We start from the raw sequence: 24,297 nt of genomic DNA on the forward strand, positions 1-24,297 counted from the left end.
CCCAGATACTTGTAGGTCTTAACCTGCTCCACACATTCTCCATTAATGATCACTGGCTCCATATGAGGCCTAGATCTCCTAAAGTCCACCACCATCTCCTTGGTCTTGGTGATATTGAGACGCAGGTAGTTTGAGTTGCACCATATCACAAAGTCCTGTATCAGTTTCCTATACTCCTCCTCCTGTCCATTCCTGACTGTGTGGGTTTCCTCCATGTGCTGCAGCATTTTGAGGATGACTGGTTTAGTCGGTTAATTAGCGTATACTCCCTCGGCACTGGGAGTTCAAACCCGGCATCCTCTGTAAGGAGTTTGTATGTCCTCCCCGTGGGACGCGTGGATTACCTCTGGGTGCTCCGGTTTCCTCCCACAGTCCAAAGACGCACTGGTTGGTAGGTTAATTGGCCATTGTGAATTGTCCCGTGATTAGGCTAGGGTTAAGTCAAGGGGGTTGCTGGTGCCACGGCTCGAAGGGCAGGGAGGCCCTATTCTGTGCTTTAAGTAAATAAATTGGGCAGCACAGGCTCGTTGGACCGGAATGTTGAGAAAGGAAGCTAGATTGAAATCACTGGAATGGAAGATGGAATTGTCAGACAAGTGCAGCAAAAAATAAAGGCAACTTGAAGGAATAGAAGCCTCGCATAATACCGCTGATTGCCTGCAGGCTGTGGGACCTGGAATAAAAGAAATGCATCTCAGACCCGAGGCAAATAATTATCTTCCTAATTAAATACCGCAGCCCGGGAGACACCAAGATCATTTTACATGGACCCTTTGATTCTAATTTGAAATCTCTCCTAAGAAGATTATGAAGGAAAATAAATAAAAGTGCAAGGGGAAATTTCTGCAAGTGATGGTAGCAGAGTAATAAAGAGGAGAGTGGGCTTTAGCTGGAATAAAGCATGTCAGCCATTAAGACCATAAGGCCAGAAACTTACTGTCTGGTTTGAAGCAGCACCCTCTCACAATATCCAAAGACTACAGCGGGCTGTCAGGTCAGCAGAAAAGGTTATTGGCTGCAGTTCACCATCGCTGCAGGACTTGTAGGTGTCCAGGACAAAGAAGTAGGTAGGGAAAATCATTGTGGACACTACCCACCCAGGAAACTGCTTTTCCACGAGCTCCCTTCTGGAAATCACTGTAGAGCTATTAAAACAAAAGCATCATCCATCTTAAAAGTTTATTTCGTCTGGGCAGTTAGTCAGATCAACCATTCTAGCTAGCTGCCCCCACACCCCACTCTGTAGTGAAATCACTTGAGTCAAAGATGATTAAACTCCAGTTTAAGATGGTGCTGGTGAAGCACAGCGATGATTGCTAGCAGCAAAACAACTATTAATTGCTTCATTAATCGCATTTTTTTCCCTCAAAAAATGCAATCAATAGCCTCTACCTTCCCTTTTGGAGTTGAGCGTTTGATCCAGCTGCACCACATGGCATTTTTGCAGCGTGAACTGAAGTCTGAAATTGAAGATGATTGACAGTGTCAGCTCACCTCTGTGCTGAGCCAAGGCTGTGTCCTGCAACTAACAGGCTCCTGGAGCGGCTGTGACTGGCTTAATGTTATTTGCTTACCTCTATTGTTTGCAAAATGTGTGGGTTTTTTTTGCCTATTGGGTGTTTGATGGTTGTCTTTTTTAAATGGGTTCAGTTGGGTTTCTTTGTTTTGTAGCTGCCTGTAAAGAGCCAAATCTTGTCTGTATATCGTATAAATACTTTGATAATAAATGTTCTTTGAACTTTGATGTGGGTCTGTTGGTGGGTTCTCAGGTGGGTCTGGAGGCTGATCTGGGATCCACATATCTGGAACGTTATGGTGCATTCCCTTAATGGAGAATGCCTGTGCATGACTTTGTTTAAGGTGGGGAGGCTGATGCACAGGCAGCCACCGCACGGTCCTTGACCGATCAGGATCAGGGTCCATTGGCATGGAATGCAAGATGACTGGGGCCCCTTCACTGCTGCAGCCTAACTCCGCCTTCACTGCCACTGCGATGTGTCATCGTCTCCCACCAGCTCCACCGTGGAGGTCTTGGTTGAATCGCTCATTGTCTGAAACCTCCCTCTTGACCTAGCCGCCACGGGTGAGCCTACCGGGAGCTAAGCTCCAGACCTCATCGCTGTTGGGATCTCAGGAACTCACAAGGCTCTCCACCACACCAAAGTGACAATCCCCAGAGAAGCCCCTGTACCTGTAACCTTGGTCACTGTAAACACTTTAAACTACTTCTTAAAATGCTGTTTACATTGTAAATACATGCCGGTATTTATGCACATTTTATTCCATATCTGTACTTCAACCTCTAAGTTTAGTTTTATATAATTCTTATTCTTAATAATTGTCCAATGTTATTTTTTTCTGCATGTTGTGCTCTGACCTACACACCAGAACAAATTCCTAATATATGTGGCGAATTACATTGATCCTTGATAAAGCATTAGGAAGTAGATCCAGGAAGTAGATTGATCAGCTGAGTTGAAGTTCCAACTTGCCCTGATGTTTGGAGTAAGTGGCTCGGCTTTTAATGATGAGCACTCAGCTCTCATACTCTCCTGTCTCGGAGAACACGTTTGGTGACGTGGTGAGGCAGCTGGTGGAGATGCTGCGTCACAGTGCCACAGATCTGTGTCCAACCTGGACATCAGGTGTGGAGCAAGCACGTTCTCCCAGTGGTCGTGTGGGTTTGGAATCATGGAGAACAGGAACAGGCCCTTAGGTCCATCTAATGTATGCTGAACTATTCTTCTGCCTAGTCCCATCAGCCTGCACCTGGACCATAGCCCCCTATATCTTCGCATCCATATACTTATCCAAACTTTTCTTAAATATTGAAATTGGACCCACATCCACCATGCCTGCACTCTCACCACCCTCTGAGTGAAGAAGTTCCCCCTCATGTTCCCCTGAACCATTTCACCTTTCACCCTTAACCCATGACCTCTAGTAGTAGTCTCACCCAACCTCAGTGGAAAAAAAACCTACTTGCATTTACCCTATCTATACTCCTCATTCTCCTATGAATCTCCCCTAATTCCTCCTATGAACTTCTGCTGGGTGCTCTGGTCTTGCCTACTGTCTCGGGCCAGAAGGTTACTTGGCCTTTGTAAATTGTCTCTTGTGCGTAGGTGAGTGGTGAAATCCGGGGTAATTAATGGTAACGTGGAGAGGATTAAAATGGGATTAATGTTGGGCTGCAGACAATCAGAATCAGGTTTATTATCACTGATGTATGTAGTGAAATTTGTTTTGTGGCAACGGTACAGTGTAAGACATAAAAATTACTATAAATTACATTAAGAATATATATATTTTTAAGAAAGTAGTGCAGAAAGAGCAAAATAGTGAGGTAGAGTTCATTGCTTTAGAACTTAGAACATTTCGGCACAGTACAGTCCCTTCAGCCCATGATGTTGTCCCGACTTTTTAACCTACTCCAAGATCAATCTAACTCTTCCCATCTACAGAGCCCAGGGTTCACTTCCCGAGAAATGTCCATGATCCCACCTGGAAAATTGTTCCTAATCCATCCGAGTGGTCTCCCAAATACTCATAGGTAAAGTGTTTGTGAATTCTGAGGGGCTTTAGTGTAAGTATGTGGTTGATGGCCAGCACAAAGTTAGTGGGCTGAAGACCATAAAGAACATAAAACACTAAGCACAGAACAGGCTCTTCGACCCTCAATGTTGTGCCAACCTTTTAACCTACCCCAAGATCAATCCTGCATAGCCCTCTGTTTTTCTTTCATCCATGTTCCTCTCTAAGAGTCTCTTAAATGACCTTGATGTATCTATGTCTACCACCACCCCTAGCAGGGTGTTCCCTGTACTCACCACTCTCTTAGTAAAAAATTTAACTCTGGCACCCCCCCCCCCCCCCATACTTTACTGCAATCAAATTGATTCCGTGATTCTAAATTCTGTTCAACTTGTAAGAAAAGAGCAAAGTGCTTTGTCCCCAGGAAGGAAGTAAATCATCATGGTTGTCCTCTTCCATTTTGATTTCGACAGATTTCTTAAATTGGCCAAGGCTACATTTCTGCTTTATTAATGAAAAGTTGAGACAAGTCCCAGGATGGACAACAATGAGGTAAATCAACAGTTAATAAATCAGTGGTACTGAATTTAGATTTTGAGAACATTTAGTCTGTAGGAGAACATGAGGCAATTCACAGTTTTGAGTTCTAAGTGTAACCAATTTAAAATGGGAGACATTGCAATCAATCTTGAGTTAAATTGTGCTTATCTCTATTGTCTCTTTCCCGATTAAGGAAATTCTTATTCAGTCCAGGTAACGGATAAATGTGACATATGCCTTGCTTCGGCTGACTGAGTTATTTTGTTGATTAGTAATAGATGGATGTAAATTGCTGTTTGTCAGCCAGACAGAGAAAATAAGAGTCTTTGTGCTTCTGATTTAACATTATGATTTACTTCCCCTCTAGAGATTGTCCGTGCAGAAAATATAGAGATCCTTGGTGTCACAAGTTCCTGAATAGGAAATATCATCTCCGAGATTTTATTGATCACCTCTGTGGCTTTAGAAAGCTTTTCTAAATCAGAGTGTCAATTGACAACATTGCATCCCTTAATGAGTTAGAGCTGAGAAAAAAGTTCAGCTAGCAGTCTTTTACATAAATTCCATCACGAAGAACCCTTACATGCCCTCTTCCCTTTGCTATCATCAGGGAGGAGGAACAGGAGACTGAAGACACACACTCGACATTTTGGGAACAATTTCTTCCCCTCTGCCATCAGTTCAAAGTTCAAAGTAAATTTATTATCAAAGTACATATCTGCCACCATATACAACCCTGAGATTCATTTCCACAGTAAATACAAGAAACAGAATTGGATCAATGAAAGACCAGACACAACAGGAACTACAAACAACCAATATGCAAAAGAATTTCAAACTGTGTAAATATAAACAGAAAGAGAGGAGAAAACAATTTCCGAATGGCCTGTGAACACTGCCTCACGATTCCTCCTTTACACGATCTACTGATTTACTCTTATTTATTTAGAAATAAAGTGCGGATCAGGCCCTTATAGCCGAAAGATCCACATCGCTCAGCAACCCACCGACTTAACCCTAGCCTAATCACAGGACAAGTTGCAATGACCAATGAAGCTACTAAGCGGTACATGTTTGGAATGTGGGAGGAAACTGGAGCACCCAGAGGAAACCCACACACACACGGGAAGGATGTACAATGTTCTTACAGGCAGTGTTGGAATTGACTCTGAATTCCAACGCCCCAAGCTGTAATAACATCGCACTAACTTCTGCGCTACCATAGAACCCTGTTTATTTGGTTTTTATTGTAACTCACAGTGATTCGTTATGTCAAGTCAAGTCACTTTTATTGTCATTTCAACCATAACTGCTAATACAGTACACAGTAAAAACTAAACAACGTTCCTCCAGGACCATGGTACTACATGAAACAACACGAAACTACACTAGACTACCTGAAACAACACAAAACTACACTAGACTACCTGAAACGACACGAAACTACACTAGACTACCTGAAACAGCACAACACTACACTAGACTACATGAAACAACACAAAACTATACTAGACTACCTGAAACAACACAAAACTACACCAGATTACCTGAAACAACACAAAACTACACCAGACTACCTGAAACAGCACAACACTACACTAGACTACATGAAACAACACAAAACTACATTAGACTTCAGACCTACAAGGGACTACATAAAGTGCACAAAACAGTGCAAGACAGTACAATAATTAATAAACAAGAAAATAGACACAGTAAAGAGCAAATTACTATATAATAATAAATGATGTAAATGTAAACAATGTTTTAGCAGGAATTGAGGAAGAAATCAAAAATTGCAAAGGGAGTGGAGTGGTGTTCAGGTGCGTGCGTGCGTGTGTGTGTGCGTGTGCGTGCGTGTGTGTGTGCGTGCGTGCATGCGCACTGTACTACTGCCACAAAACATCAAAAATTCACAACTTATGTCAGTGGAAATAAACCTTATCCTGATTCTGAGATGCTGCCTATTGGACGAGACACTGGACTGGATTGTGGGGTGGAGATGCATCTCTTCCAAAGGAGGTGTATGGCGATCCTTCTCTCCGTGAGCCTGTGGGTCACCCTTGGGCAAGGTGTAGCACCTGCTTAACCCCCCAATCAGGCTCAGGTGAAACTATGGAGCAGGTGGTGATAGTTGGATGAGCATCTGATGCATATCACAAGTTCTGGTTATGTGACCACTGATGTCAAACAGTCAAACAAACTGAAGAGTATTGACCATGGCTGGGGTTAACCATCTCGTAAAGACACTGCCCAGAAGAAGGCAATGGCAAACCACTTCTGTAGTAAAATTTGCCAGGAACAATCATGGTTATGGAGACCATGATTGCCCACGTCATACAATAAGGCACAAAATGATTATGATGACTGGACTGGACTGGGTTGGAACACCTTGCAGGACATCTGCACAGCTTCCAATGTCCTGCTGGTCTTACTACTGTTCCAAGAACCAGGGTGAACTGCAGATGGTGGCAGCAAAGTAGGCAAATGAATCTGTGGCCAAACACATTGCAAGCTTGCTCTCAGTATTTTAGAAAGGATGTAATAGTGTTGGAGGCAGCCCAGATGATATTTACTTGGCTAATTCCTGGGATCACAAACAATCCGCCAAAGGAACTCAGCTGGTCGTGTGGCATCTTTAGACGGAAAGAAATAGTCGATGTTTTAGGGCAAAACTCTGCATCAAGCCATCTGTATTTCTTTGGTTAATTCCTTTCACCTGTTATGTGGTGGGCAACAATGGGCATAGAACTGAGTCAGGTTTTATAAACAAGCATAAACATTTATTAAACTCTGCTCAACAAAAGTGAAAAGTAAACAAACGACTAACTTAACCGGAAGTTAACTGCTATACGGCAATTTAACAAACAGACAAACTCTGGAATAGTTCTTAAAGTGGTAAATTCAAAAGTCCAAGTGATTTATACAGTCAGTAAGGAGAGACTTCCGTGAAACAAACGATTCCTTCGAAGTATCGACGTTACTGCTGATCGCAGCCGAGAGATGCCTTGTCCAAAGGATTCACGATGAAGGAAATAAAACGGCTTAAAGGAACTGACCTTTTTTTGCTGGAGGGTAAACACTGCACAAACCTTCCTGACCTTGCAGGGGTTATCTCAGATGCAGGCCACTATTGCTGAATGAAGATTCAGTAAGGTTGATCCTTTACAGAACCATTGAATGACACCAACTTTACTCAATCCTTCAGGTTCCCGTACTTTGGTAAGGTCTTCACTCTCCAATGCTAGACTGTAGAGATGAAACAAAGGTGTACAAACAAAAACTGACAGTGGTTGGCGATACTGCCAGCAATAACATTTCCACCTTAAAATAGAAAGTAAAACTCCACTTTAAAATGAAACTGCGTCATGAAACGAATACGCAGCAAAACTAACTAACGAACTAACCAACGATCTACCCCCGTGACAACAGGGGTTTCCCCTTATATACCTATTGGAACATGCCATCACGTGACCTCACACCAGTGGGAAAATTACATTATGTGACCTCACACTGGCGGGAAAACTGTATCACCCCACCATTACAAGACAATTACATCATGCTCACAAGATACTCAATTACATCATGGTCATAAGACAATCACAAGATACCCACAGGGTATGTAACGCACCTCACAAATGTTGCTCAATGCACAATTCAGAAGATTGTTTGTTGCGCCAGATTCCAGCATCTGCAGTCTCTTGTGTCTTAATTTCTGGGGTGGGAGTATTTTCATCTCAATAATAGCTAAAGAATTTGGATTGAATTGAATTGACTTTATTATTTACATCCTTCAAATAGATGAGGAGTAAAAATCTTTACGTTACATCTTCGTCTAAATGTGCAATGTGTAATTATAGTAATTTATAATAAATATTATGTACAACAGGACAGTCAATATAACATAGAAATACACTAGTGTCAGCATGAATTAATCAATCTGATGGCCTGGTGGAAGAAGCTGTCCCGAAGCCTGTTGGTCCTGGCTTTTATGCTGCAGTACCATTTCCTGGATGGTAGCAGCTGGAACGGCTTGTGGTTAGGGTGACTCAGGTCCCCAATGATCCTAGGGAATCTTTTTACACACATGTCCTTGTAAATGTCCTGAATCGTGGGAAGATGACATTTACAGATGCGCTGGGCTGTCTGCACCACTCTGTGCAGAGTCCTGCGATTGAGGGAAGTACAGTCCCCATATCAGGCAGTGATGCAGCCAGTCAGGATGCTCTCAATTGTGTCCCTGTAGAAAGTTCTTGGGATTTGGGGGCCCATACCAAACTTCTTCAACCATCTGAGGTGAAAGGAGATCCTCGGTGATGTTTATGCCAAGGATTTTAAAGATGTTCACCTTCTCAACTCCAGATCCATTGATGTCTATGGGGGTTAGCCTGTCTCCATTCCTCCTGTAGTCCACAACCAGTGACATTGAGGGAGAGTTTGTCTTCTTGACACCACTGTGTCAGGGTGATGACTCCCTCTCTGTAGGCTGCCTCATTATTATTTGAGATTAGGTCAACCAGTGTAGTCTTGTCAGCAAATTTAATTAGCAGATTGGAGCTGTGGTTTAAGTTCTTTAGAGTTTAGAAAAATGAGGGGTGATCTTCCTGAAGTGCATATTCTCCTACAGTGCTTGACAGGGTAGCTGTAGCATTTTGCAAGAGACTGCCTTTGAGGTTAGCTTCACAAACACGAGGAAATCTGCAGATGCTGGAAATCCAAGCAACCCACACAAAATGCTGGTGGAACACAGCAGGCCAGGCAGCATCTATAGGGAGAAGCACTGTCGACATTTCGGGCTGAAACCCTTCGTCAGGACTAACTGAAAGAAAAGATAGTAAGAGATTTGAAAGTAGGAGGGGGAGGGGGAAATCCAAAATGATAGGAAAAGTGCAGTAGTGAATTTAAAAACACAAACACAAGGAAATCTGCAAATGCTGGAAATTCAAGCAACACGCACAAAGTGCTGGTGGAACACAGCAGGCCAGGCAGCATTCTATCATTTCCTATCATTTCGGATTTCCCCCTCCCCCTCCTACTTTCAAATCTCTTACTATCATTTCTTTCAGTTAGTCCTGACGAAGGGTCTCGGCCCGAAACGTCGACAGTGCTTCTTCCTATAGATGCTGCCCGGCCTGCTGCGTTCCACCTGCATTTTGTGTGTGTTGCTTTAAGGTTAGCTTTATTTGTTACATAAAGTGAAATGAATTTTTTTGTCAAATTAAATCCTCAAAGATTTTGCTGGGCAGCCGATAAGTGGCACCACACTTCTAGCATCAGAGCATGCTCACAACTCACTAACCCTAATCCTGCGGTTGGACTGTGGGGTAAAACCATAGCAACTGGAGGAAGCCCACGTGATCATCGGGAGAATATACAAACACCTTACAGGCTTCCGTGGGAATTGCACCCTGGTTACTGGCGCTGAAGTGTTACACTAATTGCTACGGGTAGGGTGGTTATCATTTAAAAGTGAAATGTGTCGTAATTTCTTCTCGCAGATGGTGGTGAATTTCTGAAATTCCCTACCCTCGAAGGGAGTGGAGATGAGATCACTGAAGGCAAGTAAAGAGGATGTAAATGTAGAAAGATCGTGGAACTGAGGTCTGCGAGGAACTGACACAGACTGAGAGTTAAGGCCCAGGGCAGATTATCCTTAAAAGGCGAGCTAGGCCTGGGGGCCAGGTGGCCAGTTGCTGCTCCCATTTTCCTGTCCTGGGGTATACCGATATAATTTATTTATTTAATGATACAGCGTGGAGTGGGCCCTTCTGGCCCTTTGAACTATGCTGCCCCAGCAACCGTTGACAAACTCGATTAACCCTAACCTAAACACGGGACAATTTACAAAGACCAATTAACCTACCGGGTACATCTTAGGACTGTGGGAGGGAGCAGGAGCACTTGGGGAAAATCCAAGCCTTCCACGGGGAGAACGTACAGACTCCTTACAGAATGGCGCTGGAATTGAACTCCGAACTCTGGAACGCCTCAAGCTGTAATAGCACCATGCTAACCGCCACGCTACCATGGCAACCATCATCTGAGAGCTTATTCTGTCAAAAGACTTTCCCCCTGTTTCTAAAAGTCTGATTTTGCTCAGGGACATGCAGAAACAGTTGAAAACATAACTAATTAGAAGTATATCGAATGTTAATGAAAAATAAATGTATTTAAAACATGTTCAACTCATGCTAATTAATTAAAGCATCAATATTAATTAGGTAAATTTATTGAAATAAACTACTTATGCTTGCTGCCCAGTTTGATGACTTCATCAGATGATAAATGCTCCATCCAATAATGAGGGAATGACATAATTATACCCAGCACCTTGGCTCTATACCTGATGGACCTACCCTTTATGTCACTATGTGGTGTACTGGAGTCCTCAGTGAAAGGACTCCCACACACTCAGCTGAGCATGCAGTCCACACCAAACTATAACAGTACTCTTAGACTATAAGACATAGGATCAGAATTTGGCCATTCAGCTCATTGAGTCCACTCTTCTGCCATTGCATCATGGCTAATTTATTAGCCCTCTCAACCTCATTCTGCTGTCCGGTGGTGTAGTGGTATCAGTACTGGACTTTGAGGCGAGTGGTCCTGGGTTCGATTCCGGCTGGCTCCCTGCACGCTTTCCATCTGAGCTGGGTTGAGCAGCGAGCTAGCAACTCGACCTCGTGAAAAACAGACAAAGTGCTAAGGAAACGGTAAGGTGGCCACTGGATGTGCCACAAGGTTCGGAGAGGAATAACAATAACAAACCCATTCTCCTGCCTCCTCCCCGTAACTTTTGACACCCTGACTAATCAAGAACCTATCAACCTCTGCTTAAATGTACCCAACATACTTTTGATATGTTTCAAAACAATGAACAGTCAGACAGATAGACAGGGTAGTGAAGAAGGCATTTGGGACACTGACCTTCCGTGTCAGGGCATTGAGTGTAGAAAGCAACCCACACAAAATGCTGGAGGAACTCAGCAGGTCAGGCAGCATCTATGGAAATGAATAAACAGTCGACGTTTCGGGCTGAGATCCCATGTTTTTATTGAGAATAGGAGTTTGGGACGTTATGTAGCAACTGAACAAGTTGTTGGTGAGGTTGCACCTGCAGCATTTATGATCTTTGTTTCCCTGTTATGGGAAAGATGTCATTAAGCTGGAAAGAGTGTGAAGATGACTTACAAGAATGTTGACAAGGCTCGAAAGACTGTTATAGGAAGAGGTTGGGCACTTTATTTCTTGGAGATATTGAGGGGGGACCTGACAGAGGTGGCTAATAAAATGAGAGGCATAGATACGGTGAATGCACACTGTCTTCCTCCTAGGCAGAGGGAACCAGAAACTAGAGGACATAGGTTTAAGGTGGGAGGGGAAAGAAGATGAGAAGATTAGTTTTCTTTGTCATATCTACATCGAAACATTGAGCCATGAAGTGAAATAGGTCATTTGCATCAATGACCAGCACATCGGAATATGTTCTGGGTGCAGCCTGCAAGTGTCACTGTGCTTCTGGGGCCCAGAGCTTACTCACCCGAATCCGTACGTGTTTAGAATGTGTGGAGAAACCAGAGCACCCAGAGGAAACCCCTGTGGTCACGGGGAAAACGTACAGGCTGCTTACAGGCGACGGCTGGAATTGAATCCCGATCGCTGATTGCTGGCGCTGTGATAGCATTATGCTAACTGGGACCTGAAAGTCAGCTTTTTTTTTGGAATGAGCTGCCAGAGGAAGTGGTTGAGGCAGGTACAGTGACAAGATTTAAAAGACATTTGGCCGGTGTATGGACAGGAGGAGTTTAGAGGGACTCTGGGCCAATTGCAGGCAAATAAGACTCACTTAGAAAGGGCATCTTGGTTGGCATTCTCCAGTTGGACTGACGAACCTGGTTCAATTATGTGACTCTTAACTGAAGATTTTAATATCCACAGATCAGGAGCAGCAGGGTTAGAGTGCTGGGGAGGCAGTTTCAGAACTTGGACCCAGTCACACTCCAAGCTGCACTGAGTTCCGCTGAGATATTAGATCAGGAAGTACGAAGATGGAGGGGAACCTGCAGATGGAGGTGCTCCCATGTACCTGAACACATCGCAGGTGATATACACTTCAGCTGCAATACGCACATCACGCTGGAGGAACTCAGCAGGTCGGGCAGCATCCGTGGAAATGAACAGTCATCGTTGCAGGCCGAGACTCTTCGTCAGGATGCAGCTGGATGGGAGAAGGGAATGAAATGTTCTGGGAGGTTGATGAGGTGCTAATCAAGGGGGGGGGGGGGGGCTGCTTTCTCAGTGTCCAATCCAAAGTCGAATTTATTGTTGTAAGCTCAAGTACGTGCGCACAGATGCAATGAAGAGCTTACTTGTAGCAACATCAGAGGCACATGGCATCACATTGAATAGCAATTCACAGGAAAAGCATAAATGTAAATTATATCCATTTTTACAAGAAAGAACACAATTAGACCAAAAAAAAATCAAGTTTAGTGCAAAGTGATCAAAATAGTCATCGTGTTACTAAGCTGTAGTGATTAGGGTTGGGCCAGTTGGCTCAAGGACCGAATGGTTGAACGGAAGTAACTGTCCTTGAACCTGGTGCAGTGGGACTTCAGGCTTCTGTACCTCCTGCCCGATGGTGTGAGAAAACAGCATGGCTCTGATGCTGGGGGTCTTTGATGATGGGTGCTGTCCTCTTGCGGCAGCGTCTCCTGTGGATACTACCGATGGTGGGGAAGGAGTCCTCAGTGGAAGGGAGATTGTTGAGAATTGTTGGCTCTGCACTAATCCAGGTGACTGGCAGCATTCCATTACGTTCCTTACATGTGTCTCATGGGTGGTACTTGGCATATCAGCAGATGAGTAACATGCCAGAGGATGACTAGGGTACTGAGCAATTAACAACCAAGTTGCAAGTTTGCCTCAAAAACTACATGAACTCAGAGTCTTAGGGCACAGCAGCACAGGAGCATGGCCTTCAGCCCACCTAAGCTGTGCCCGACATTTTTCCGCCTTGTCCCATCAAAGTACATGTGCCTTCTGTCCATGTATGTACCCAAATTTCTCTCAAATGTTGTCATCGCACTCACATTGACCACTTCCGCTGACAGCTCATTGCACTCTCGTGCTACTCTCTGAGTGAAGAAGTTCTCCTTAAATATTTCACCTTTCACACTTAATCTATGACCTCCAGTTCTCATTTCACCCAACCTCAGTGGAAAATGCCTGCTTGTATTTGCCCTACCTATACCCCTCATAACTTTGTATACCTCTATCAAATCTCCTAAGCACCAGGGCATGAAGTCCTAACCTTTTCAACCTCAGGTCCTCAAGTCCTCTCAACATCCTTGTAAATTTTCTCTGCACTCTTTCAATCTTATCAATTGCTTTCTGATAGGTAGGTGACCAGAACTGTACACAGTACTCCAAATTTGGCCTTGCCGACATCTTATACAACTTCAACATAACGTGAGGTTAGAGTTTTCAATCAGCCTCTAGCGCAGAGGTCCCAACCCTTTTTATGCCATAGACCCTTACCATTACCCGAGGGATCCACGGACCCCAAGTTGGGAACCCCTGCGGTGATTCAGCAGTCTGTAAAGGCCACACCTTGAGATGGCCAAACAATGAAATATAACTGGGTTGAAATTCTTCGCCAGTGTGTGTACTAAACCTGTGACACTTCCATCTGTTTCACCTCACATCGATTTCCGTGGAAATAACTTTCTGACACAGAGATCAGACTGGTGTGTGCTTTACAACTGCAACAAAAGACAAACTGCTGCCACATTGATTTTGGTAACATTACTGCTGTCATGATAATGCTGTTTGAAGTTGCTCTCAGTGTATCCCCGAAGCCCTTTAGAAGCTATCGTGCCGAGCTTTAACCAGTTTATTATTAATTAAAAGATAAGAAAGTATGTCTCTTTTTAATACTTTTGCCTAGCTAAAGGCCAAATGGATTTGAAGTATTTATATCACGGGGAGTGTCATGAAAGAGAAAGTGAGCTAAGGAATAAACTACATTTGTTTGTTTATTTTTTTTATTGAGATATAGTGCAGAATAGGCTCATCTGGCCCTTCAAACTGTGCCATCACCATGTGCACCTGGCAACAACCCCCCCCCCCCCCCCCCCCCCACACTTCGATTTTTAACCCTAGCCTAACCACCGGACAAGTTACACTGACCAAGTAACTTACCAACCAATATGTCTTTGGACTTGTGGGAGGAAACTGGAGCACCAGGAAGAAACGCTCGCAGTCACGGGGAGAATGTACAAGCTCCTTACAGGCAGTGGCAGGAATTAAACCCGGGTCGCTGGTACTATAAAGCATTGTGCTAACCACTACGCTGCCGTTAATTTGCTACGTTAACTGATGCCGTCCTACAACTCGAGATAAAGTCCGTCAGGCACACAAGGGAGATATGAAGAGAATGAAAGGGTACTCTTGCGGGTGGTCGGCATGATCTCTGTGGGCTTAAAGACCTGTTTCCATGCTGTATGACTCTATTTCCAAAGCAAGTTCTTTCAGCTACAGGGTAACCTAATTAGTTTTAATATCAGAGAGCTGGCATTGCAAGACAGTCCGAAAATAGTATAGTTCGAGATTCAGAATCAGGTTTATTATCACTGACATATCAGATTCCTTCCTCACCCATTGATCTTAAGTTTACAAACCTCTGCAGCTTTTTGCAATCTGCGCAGTGACCCCTCCGTTCAGGACGGTGATGCAACCAGTTAGAATGCTCTCCACGGTACATCTGTAGAAATCTGCTAGAGTCTTTAGTGACATAACAGATCTCCTCAAACCCCTAATGAAATACAGCTGCTGTGAAATGTAGTCAATGTTGTCAGTTGGGAAGTACAGCAGCCAATATATACACGTCTCCAAGAGGTCAACCACCATAATAAAATTAAACAGAGGCATCTTTCAAGATGACTCTCTAAGCCCACTATGGTTTTGTCTAGTTTTAAACCCACTCTCTAATTTACTGACTTGGATACAGTTAAAGTCATGTACCATGGGAGGTAGGGAAGAAGAAGGCACAGCAGGAGGAGGTGATAGGCAAGTGGAGAGAAGAAGCCAAAGTGGGGAATAGAAGAAGAAGGAAGGTGGAGGAAAAACAGATTACCAAAAGGAGAAGTCATGCCATCAGGTTGGAGGCTACCTCGACAGTATACAAGGTGTTGCTTCTCCAACCTGCAAGTGGTTTCATCATGGCAAGAGAGGAGGCTGTGGTGAACTACATATACCTGTCTGGACTGCTCCTGTGGCTCCTCCCACAGACCCCCTGCTGACTGCTCCTGTGGCTCCTCCCACAGACCCCCTGCTGACTCCTCCCACAGACCCCCTGCTGACTGCTCCTGTGGCTCCTCCCACAGACCCCCTGCTGACTCCTCCCACAGACCCCTGCTGACTCCTCCCACAGACCCCTGCTGACTCCTCCCACAGACCCCCTGCTGACTGCTCCTGTGGCTCCTCCCACAGACCCCCTGCTGACTCCTCCCACAGACCCCCTGCTGACTGCTCCTGTGGCTCCTCCCACAGACCCCCTGCTGACTGCTCCTGTGGCTCCTCCCACAGACCCCCTGCTGACTGCTCCTGTGGCTCCTCCCACAGACCCCCTGCTGACTGCTCCTGTGGCTCCTCCCACAGACCCCCGCTGACTGCTCCTGTGGCTCCTCCCACAGACCCCTGCTGACTGCTCCTGTGGCTCCTCCCACAGACCCCCTGCTGACTGCTCCTGTGGCTCCTCCCACAGACCCCTGCTGACTGCTCCTGTGGCTCCTCCCACAGACCCCTGCTGACTCCTCCCACAGACCCCCCGCTGACTGCTCCTGTGGCTCCTCCCACAGACCCCTGCTGACTCCTCCCACAGACCCACTGCTCCTGTGGCTCCTCCCACAGACCCACTGCTCCTGTGGCTCCTCCCACAGACCCACTGCTCCTGTGGCTCCTCCCACAGACCCCCTGCTGACTGCTCCTGTGGCTCCTCCCACAGACCCCTGCTGACTGCTCCTGTGGCTCCTCCCACAGACCCCTGCTGACTCCTCCCACAGACCCCTGCTAACTGCTCCTGTGGCCCCTCCCACAGACCCACTGATCCTGTGGCTCCTCCCACAGACCCCCGCTGACTGCTCCTGTGGCTCCTCCCACAGACCCACTGCTCCTGTGGCTCCTCCCACAGACCCCTGCTGACTGCTCCTGTGGCTCCTCCCACAGACCCCTGCTGACTGCTCCTGTGGCTCCTCCCACAGACCCCTGCTGACTGCTCCTGTGGCTCCTCCCACAGACCCCCGCTGACTGCTCCTGTGGCTCCTCCCACAGACCCCCGCTGACTGCTCCTGTGGCTCCTCCCACAGACCCCCGCTGACTGCTCCTGTGGCTCCTCCCACAGACCCCTGCTGACTGCTCCTGTGGCTCCTCCCACTGACCCCCTGCTGACTGCTCCTGTGGCTCCTCCCACAGACCCCCTGCTGACTGCTCCTGTGGCTCCTCCCACAGACCCCTGCTGACTGCTCCTGTGGCTCCTCCCACAGACCCCTGCTGACTGCTCCTGTGGCTCCTCCCACTGACCCCCTGCTGACTGCTCCTGTGGCTCCTCCCACAGACCCCCTGCTCCTGTGGCTCCTCCCACAGACCCCTGCTGACTGCTCCTGTGGCTCCTCCCACAGACCCCCTGCTGACTGCTCCTGTGGCTCCTCCCACAGACCCCTGCTGACTGCTCCTGTGGCTCCTCCCACTGACCCCCTGCTGACTGCTCCTGTGGCTCCTCCCACAGACCCCCTGCTCCTGTGGCTCCTCCCACAGACCCCTGCTGACTGCTCCTGTGGCTCCTCCCACTGACCCCTGCTGACTGCTCCTGTGGCTCCTCCCACAGACCCCCTGCTGACTGCTCCTGTGGCTCCTCCCACAGACCCCTGCTGACTGCTCCTGTGGCTCCTCCCACAGACCCCTGCTGACTGCTCCTGTGGCTCCTCCCACAGACCCCTGTATAAAGGCGATTGAGGCCTGAGCCCGGCCTCATTCTCCAGGATGTAGTGCTGTTCATTCTTCCAGTCAATAAAAGCCGATATCTCAGAGTGAGTTATTGATGGTGCATCAGAGGCCATGGACCAATATGTTGGAATGGGTATGTGGATAGGAACTAAATTGGTTGGCCACTGGGAAATTGCACTTTTGGTGGATGGAGTGGAGGTGCTTGACAAAGTGGTCCCCTTATTTATTAATGTGAAGAAGGCTGCATCGGGAGCACTTTATGCAACAGAGAACCCCAACAGATTTCCTCACATGAAAGCACTGTTTGGGGCCCTAAATGGAGGTAAAGGAGGGGGTAAATGGGAGGTGTAGTATTTCTGTACCTTGCCAGGAGTAAGATTAGTGGAGAGGGATGAATGGACAAGAGAATCACGGAGGGAGCGATCACTGTGGAAGGTGGGGATTAGGTAAAGATGTGCTTGGTGGTAGGATCCCATTGAAGATGGTAGAAATTGCATAGAATTATGTATTAGGTGCAAAAGCTCATGGGGAGGAAGATAGGCAAAGACAAGAGGAACACTATCCCTGTTGAGGTGACGGGAAGATGGGGTGAGGGGGGGGATGTCTGGGAAATGGGGTGAGGGCAGAATCAATGGCGGAGGAAAAGAAACCCTGCTCCTTAAAGACAGAGGACATCTCTGGTGTCCTGGAAAGGGAAACCTCATATTGGGAACAGATGCATCAGAGACAAAGGAACTGAGAAAAGGGAATAGCATTTTTACAGGAGACATAGTGGGAGGAGGTGTGTCAAATACCTGTGGGAATTGGTAGGGTTATAAAAGACGTTGGTACTCAGTTGTCTCCAGAGAAGGAGACAGAGAGATAATGAATGGGGAGGGTGGTGTCTGAAATGGAATAAGTGAATTTAAGGTTAGGGTGGAAGTTAGGGGCAAAGTTGATGAAACTGGCTACTCTTGAGTAAGGAGAAAGTGGGAGGAGCTGAAAGGTTGAGGGTGGGGACTAGTTTTGCCAGACGGAGGAGGGTGGCGGTGGGGGAGAACTGGTTGAATCTTTTGTCAAGAAAGAAGCAGAGAGCTTTAAAACTTTCTTGATAAGGGATAGAAGTGTATAGGGACTGGATAACCATGGTGAAAATGAGGTGCTCAGTGCCAGGGCCAATTTCACAGTATTATGTCAGTATTAATGAATCTGATTCTGCTGCTGGATATGTAAGAAATGGAGAGAGATGGATCATGTCTTGACAAAAAGGCATTTAGTTGTATCGTGCTTGGCACTGACATTGTGGGCTAAATATTCTATGTTCTAAATATGACTTGTAAATCAAACCCTTTACAGCAAAGACACAACACTGCTTTTAGTGGACTTTCCACATTGGGGCCCTGCAGGCTTTGAGTGAATTAGGATTGACAATTAATTTCTTAGTTCAGTGGGTCGCAATATATTTTGCTCACAGTGTTGGCAGAGACTTGAAAAGCTGGTATTACAAGCAATCAGTGTCAGTAGTGATGAATGAAGGGGCGTTGCAACAGCTTTCCTCGCGCAGGAAACAAACCGCTGGAGGAGCTCCTGAGGGGCAACAACATCTGTGGGGGTAAAGGAACTCCAGGATCTTGACCTTAAACATTGACTGTTCATATTTATTTATTGAGATACAGTGTAGAGTTGGCCCTTCTAGCTCTTAAAGTCACACTGCCCAGCAATCCCCTCATTTAACCCTAGCCTAATCATGGGACAATTCAAAATGACCAATTAACCTACCAACCGGTAGGTCTTTGGACTGTGGGAGGAAACCAGAACATCCGGAGGAAACCTGTGCAGTCACGGGGAGAACGTACAAACTCCTTACAGGCAGCAGCGGGGATTGAACCTGGGACGTCTGTACTATAAAGCGTTGTGCTAACCACTATGCTACCGTGCCGCCCCTTTCCCCTCTCCACTCAGTCCTATACTGGGTTTCAACCCAAAGCACCGACGGTTCCTCTCTTCCCACAGATGCTACCCAGTCCGCTGAGTTCCACCAGATTGCTTCTTGCTGCAGGTTCCAGCATCCACAGCCTCTCATGACTCAGTTTTCACTCAGTGCCCTGTGAACCAATAGAAACATTGTCTGTGGAACTAAGACATACTTAGTGGAGACTTCCAGGTTTCCGTTATGCTGTCAGACGTCAGTGCACATAAATCTAGTGATACATATCTTTATACCCACAGGTTTTCCAGTGGCACCCAGGACAGCTTCTACCCTGTTGTCATAAAACTCTTGTAACATTTAAAAAAAAACTTTGGATAGGTTGATTAATGGAAGGATATGATGCAGGTATAAGTAGATGGAAGTAGGTAGAAGATCAGGTCGACATAGACAGATGAGCACAAGAGCCTGGGGTAGTGCTTTATGTCTTGAACAAACCTCTCGCACAATAAAGATAAACTTTTGATCTCTCTCTCTCTCTCTATATATATATATATATATATACCGCTTTTTATCTTCTGTTGCCACAAAACAACAGATTTTATGATATATGTCAGTGGAGACCAAAAGTTCATCTTTTAGCACGAAAGTCTGATTACAGCAGGATTGAAGCTGTCCTCGAGCTTGGTGGTACGTGTTCTCAAGCTTCTGTATCTCGCTCCAGGATTCCAAATTGAGAATGGGATATCACTTTCTTTTATCTTTAGTTTGTAAAGGAGAAAAGGGGTTGTTGATAGGGGAGGAATAATTTCTTAGTGTTCTTTCCTCTTTGTGGAACGCAGACTCTTCCCTCAACTTGAAGCAGTGCATTTAATATGGGTAACAGAGATTTACCTGGTACATAGAGAACAGGAATAGGACACTCTGTCCATCTAGTCCATGCTAGTATTTATGCTAGCATCACTCCAGAGAGCTGTATGCACCCAGGACAAAGAAGGGGGCAGGAAAATCATAGTGGACACCAGCAACCCTGCAAACTACTTTTTCCAAAAGCTCCCTTCTGGAAAGCACTATGAGACTACTAAATCTGAAACTTTACGCTATTTTAAAAGCTTCTTCCACAGGCAGATTATCTGATCAAACATTCTAGCTAGCTCCCCCCAGCCCCTCTATCTATTACTCTGCACTATAAATATTTTAAACCACTTTTTAAATGCTTTTTACATTGTAAATATATGTTGTTTTGTATAAATACACTTTTAATTCCCTATCTGTCTAACCTCTAACTTTTATTTTTTATTGATGTATTTTTATTTATATATATATATTTTTGATACTTCTTTATTATTTTGAATTGTTAAATGTTATTCTTTGTTGTATGTTGTACCCAGACCACCTCACCATGGCAAATTCCTAATACATGTAAATCTGTTTTTATTTATTTATTTGTTGTTTTGTTTAGAGGTTCAGCGTGGTTTGGGCACCTCCACCCCTTCAAGTCACGCTGCCCAGAAACCCCTGATAATGCTGATTTAACCCTAACCTAATCGCAGGACAATGTACAATGGCCATTTCATCTACCCGAATGTCTTTGGACTGTGGGAGGGAACTGGAGAGCCCGGGAAGGACGTACAGATTTCTTATAGAGGATGCCGGGATTGAACTCTGAATTCTGATGCCCAGAGCCGTAATGTCATCTTGCTAACTGCTACACTGCTGTGGTACCCAAATCTATATGGTGAATAAAGTTGATCTGTGATTCTTAATCCTCTTCCCACCCTTTATTCCCACCCTTTATTCCACCCCACCAGTGTAAACTCCTGTTCTATTTGTCCATACATTTACAATGTTCATCTTCCCCTTGACATAAGTCTGTCTTTCAGGAAAAGATGTAAATAAGGTTGAAAGAGTACAGATACAATTTACAAGGATGTTGCCGGAACTGGAAGACCTCACTTAAGGAAAGATTGAATAGGTCAGGACTTTATTCCTTTGAATGTAGAAGATTAGGAGGATATTTGACAGCTGTGTAAAAAAATTATAAGGGAGTATAGATAGGGTAAATACAAACAGGCTTTTTCCTCTGAGGCTGGGTGCCACTACAACTAGAGGTCATAGGGTAAAGGTGAAACCTTTAAGGGGATCATGAAGGGAAACTTCTTCACTCAGAGGGTATTGAGGGTTCGAATGAGCTGCCAAAGCAAAGGGTACATGTGAGCTCGATTTCAACATTTAAGAGAAGTTTGGGATGGGAGGAGTGTGGTCCTGGTGCAAGTTGGTGGTATTAGGCAGTTTAAATGGTTCAGCATGGACTAGATGGGCCAACTGGCCTGTTTCTGTGCTGTACATTTTTATGCCGCTTTCCCATCATTCTCATTACCTTAAAGAAACTTTACTTCAATTCCCAGTTAGATGTGCCAGTGACTTGCCTTTCAGTGCGCTAATGAAAAATTATGCAAATTCCACTCTCCAGTTTAATGGTGCAAATGCTATTCTTCATTCGGGTTAATTTGCAAAACAGGTCTGCTGTAACTTGTGCTATTATTTAATGGGATTTAAATGAATATTTATTCTGATCTCATCTGTGACAACGAGTGAATGGTTTGCACTGAAACTGTTCCTCTGCAACTGTCAATGAAATGAATACGACCACAGTCACAAATAAATCATTCAGATCTTTGCAACAACCTGCTTATGCATCGGCACCAATGAGTATTTGCAGGGCATTATTTAAAGGAGCCTGGTCATAATCAAAGATAGGCAGTGTTAGATCAATGGTGCATCAGGCACTGCTTTAGCAGGTCTAGCGAGACAGTCTAAAATTAACTTCTCATTCAAGAAGCCCCATTGATTAAATGTCTGGTTAAGAAAGCAGAATCTCCCGTCAGGCACCAAAGTGCCAATAATCAGAATTGGCAAGTGGTGTCGATATAACTGTCTCCATGGCCCACAGTCTCTGTGGTACACACCCACCCACTCTCTGACAACATGGAATCATAATCACTAGAAGTCATGCAGATGCCAGAAACCTAGAGTCTCTCTCTCACACACACACACACACACACACACACACACACACACACACACACACACACACACACACACACACACACACACACACACACACACACACACACACACACACACACACACACACACACACAATACTGGAGGAACTCAGCAGGTCAGGCAGCTTCTATGGAGAGGAATAGAGTCGACTCAGGTGCCAATGAGGGTTTTTGGCCTGAACTGTCGATGATTTATTGGCTCTCTGATGCGCTATCAATAACTCTAGGAGACTGGAAGTAGGGTACAAAATGATAGGCTTTTATTAGCAGTGAAAATGAGCACGACATCTCGGAGACTGAGGGAGGAGCAGTGCCCCAATCACCTTTATAGAGGGGTCTGTGGGAGGAGCCACAGGAGCAGTCAGCAGAGGGGCGTGTCCAGACAGGTATACATGGTTTACCACACTCTCCCTAATCTGTTTGGGGAAAATGGTAGAGAGCAACCATCTATTGACTGTATCCTAGGATTCGGTCCCAGCAATGATAAAGGGTTGACTTCTGAGACCCAATGAAGGGTCCAGGCTAGAAACATCAATTGTTTATTCCTCTCCATGTATCCTGCCTGACGTGCTGAGTTCCTTCAGCATTTTAGAGTCATTAGAAAAGTACAGCTCAGAAACAGGCCTTTCAGCTCAACTAGACTATGCCGAACCATTTAAACTGCCTACTCCCATATGAACTGGTGCTGGGCCTGTAGCCCTCCATTCCCCTATTAGCCATGTACCTATCCAAACTTCTCAAACATTGAAACTGAGCTCTCATCCACCACTTGTGCTGGCAGCACGTTCCATACTCTTACAACCCTCTGAGTGAAGAAGTTTTCCCTCATGTTCCCATTAAACTTACCACCTTTCACTCTTAACCTATGACTTACTCAACCTCAGTGGAAAAAGCTTGCTTGCCTTTACCCTACATATATCTCTCATAATTTTGTATACCTCTATCAAATCTCCCCTTAATCTTCTACATTCCAAGAAGTCCTAACCTATTCAATCTTTTCTTAAAACTCAGGTTCTCCAGTCCTGGCAACATCTTTGTACATTTTCTCTGTACTCCCTCAACCTTATTTACATCTTTCCTGTAGGTAGGTGACCAAAACTGTCCACAATACTCCAAATTAGACCTTACCATCGTCATATACAACTTCAACATAACATCCCATCTCCTGTACTCAGTACTTTGATTTATAAAGGCCAATGTGCCAACACCTCACCTTTGTCTACATTAAATTCCATCTGCCATTTTTCAGCCCATTTTTCCAGCTGATCCAGAGATCCAAATCCCACTGTAAGGTCTGATAGACTTCCTTGCTGTCCACTCCCAATCTTCCTGATCAAGTTAACCACATTATCATCCAGATTGTTAATATGGATGGCATACAACAATGGACTAACAGCAGAACACAACAGACTAGAGAGTAAATTGTGAACAGCAGGACTTAGATAGATAGTTACTTTATTGATCCCAAAGGAAATTAGAGTGTCACAGTAGTATTACAAGTGCACAGGTATATGCAATTCAGTGTAGGCAATGCCCATATCATATACATAGGGGAGACAGGCAACAGCCTAAGAGTCAGACTTAAAGGGCACCTCTGTAATATTGCAAGGGAAGACCAGAACAGACCTGTTGGCAGACATTTCCAGCAGCACGGATTCCATTGGAGATCCTGGACCTGGAAATGGACATGAACTGGTCAAACCTTTAAAGAAAAAGAGCAAGGAGAAAATGGATTGAAACATCACAAACCTACTCCCCAAATGGTCCAAACAAAACTTGTGAACTAGGCCGAGAAACAAAACCTACTCCCCAAATGGTCAAAACTATCTCTGGGAAGCGAAACTTCCCATAGAATGGGGCTGACCTGCAGAGTGTCGGCAGCAATTTCTGTTTTTACTGTAGGTTTCCCATGTGGAGTACTGTGTTCAGTTCAGGTCAGTTCATAAACATGTACAGCTGCCTTACTTGCTGAAATTCTCAGCATTACATATAATGCCTTACGTACTGAGTATTTCTAGTATTTTTTAACTCAATCCCTTACTTTATTGTAGTATAATGCAATGGTGGAATGATAAAAGATTGGGAATGTAGAAAGAGCAAAGAAGATAAAGTTAAAGATTAAAGATTAATTTTATTTGCCACATGTGCGATGAAAAGCTGCAGTGAAATGTGCCATTTGCATTTAATCAAATCAGTGGGGATTATACTGAGCAGTCCACAAATGTCGCCACGCTTCCAGTGCCA

At 45.1% G+C, this 24,297-nt stretch overlaps 1 protein-coding gene across 2 annotated transcripts in view; it reads left to right on the forward strand.

Annotated features, from left to right (window-relative positions):
* Positions 1-24,297, forward strand: part of LOC140735318 (ras-related protein Rab-26) — a 464,020-nt gene that overhangs the window by 243,369 nt on the left and 196,354 nt on the right. The gene's annotated exons all lie outside the window — the stretch shown is intronic.

This window comes from Hemitrygon akajei, chromosome 11, assembly GCF_048418815.1.
Source record: "Hemitrygon akajei chromosome 11, sHemAka1.3, whole genome shotgun sequence".
Classification (NCBI taxonomy): domain Eukaryota; kingdom Metazoa; phylum Chordata; class Chondrichthyes; order Myliobatiformes; family Dasyatidae; genus Hemitrygon; species Hemitrygon akajei.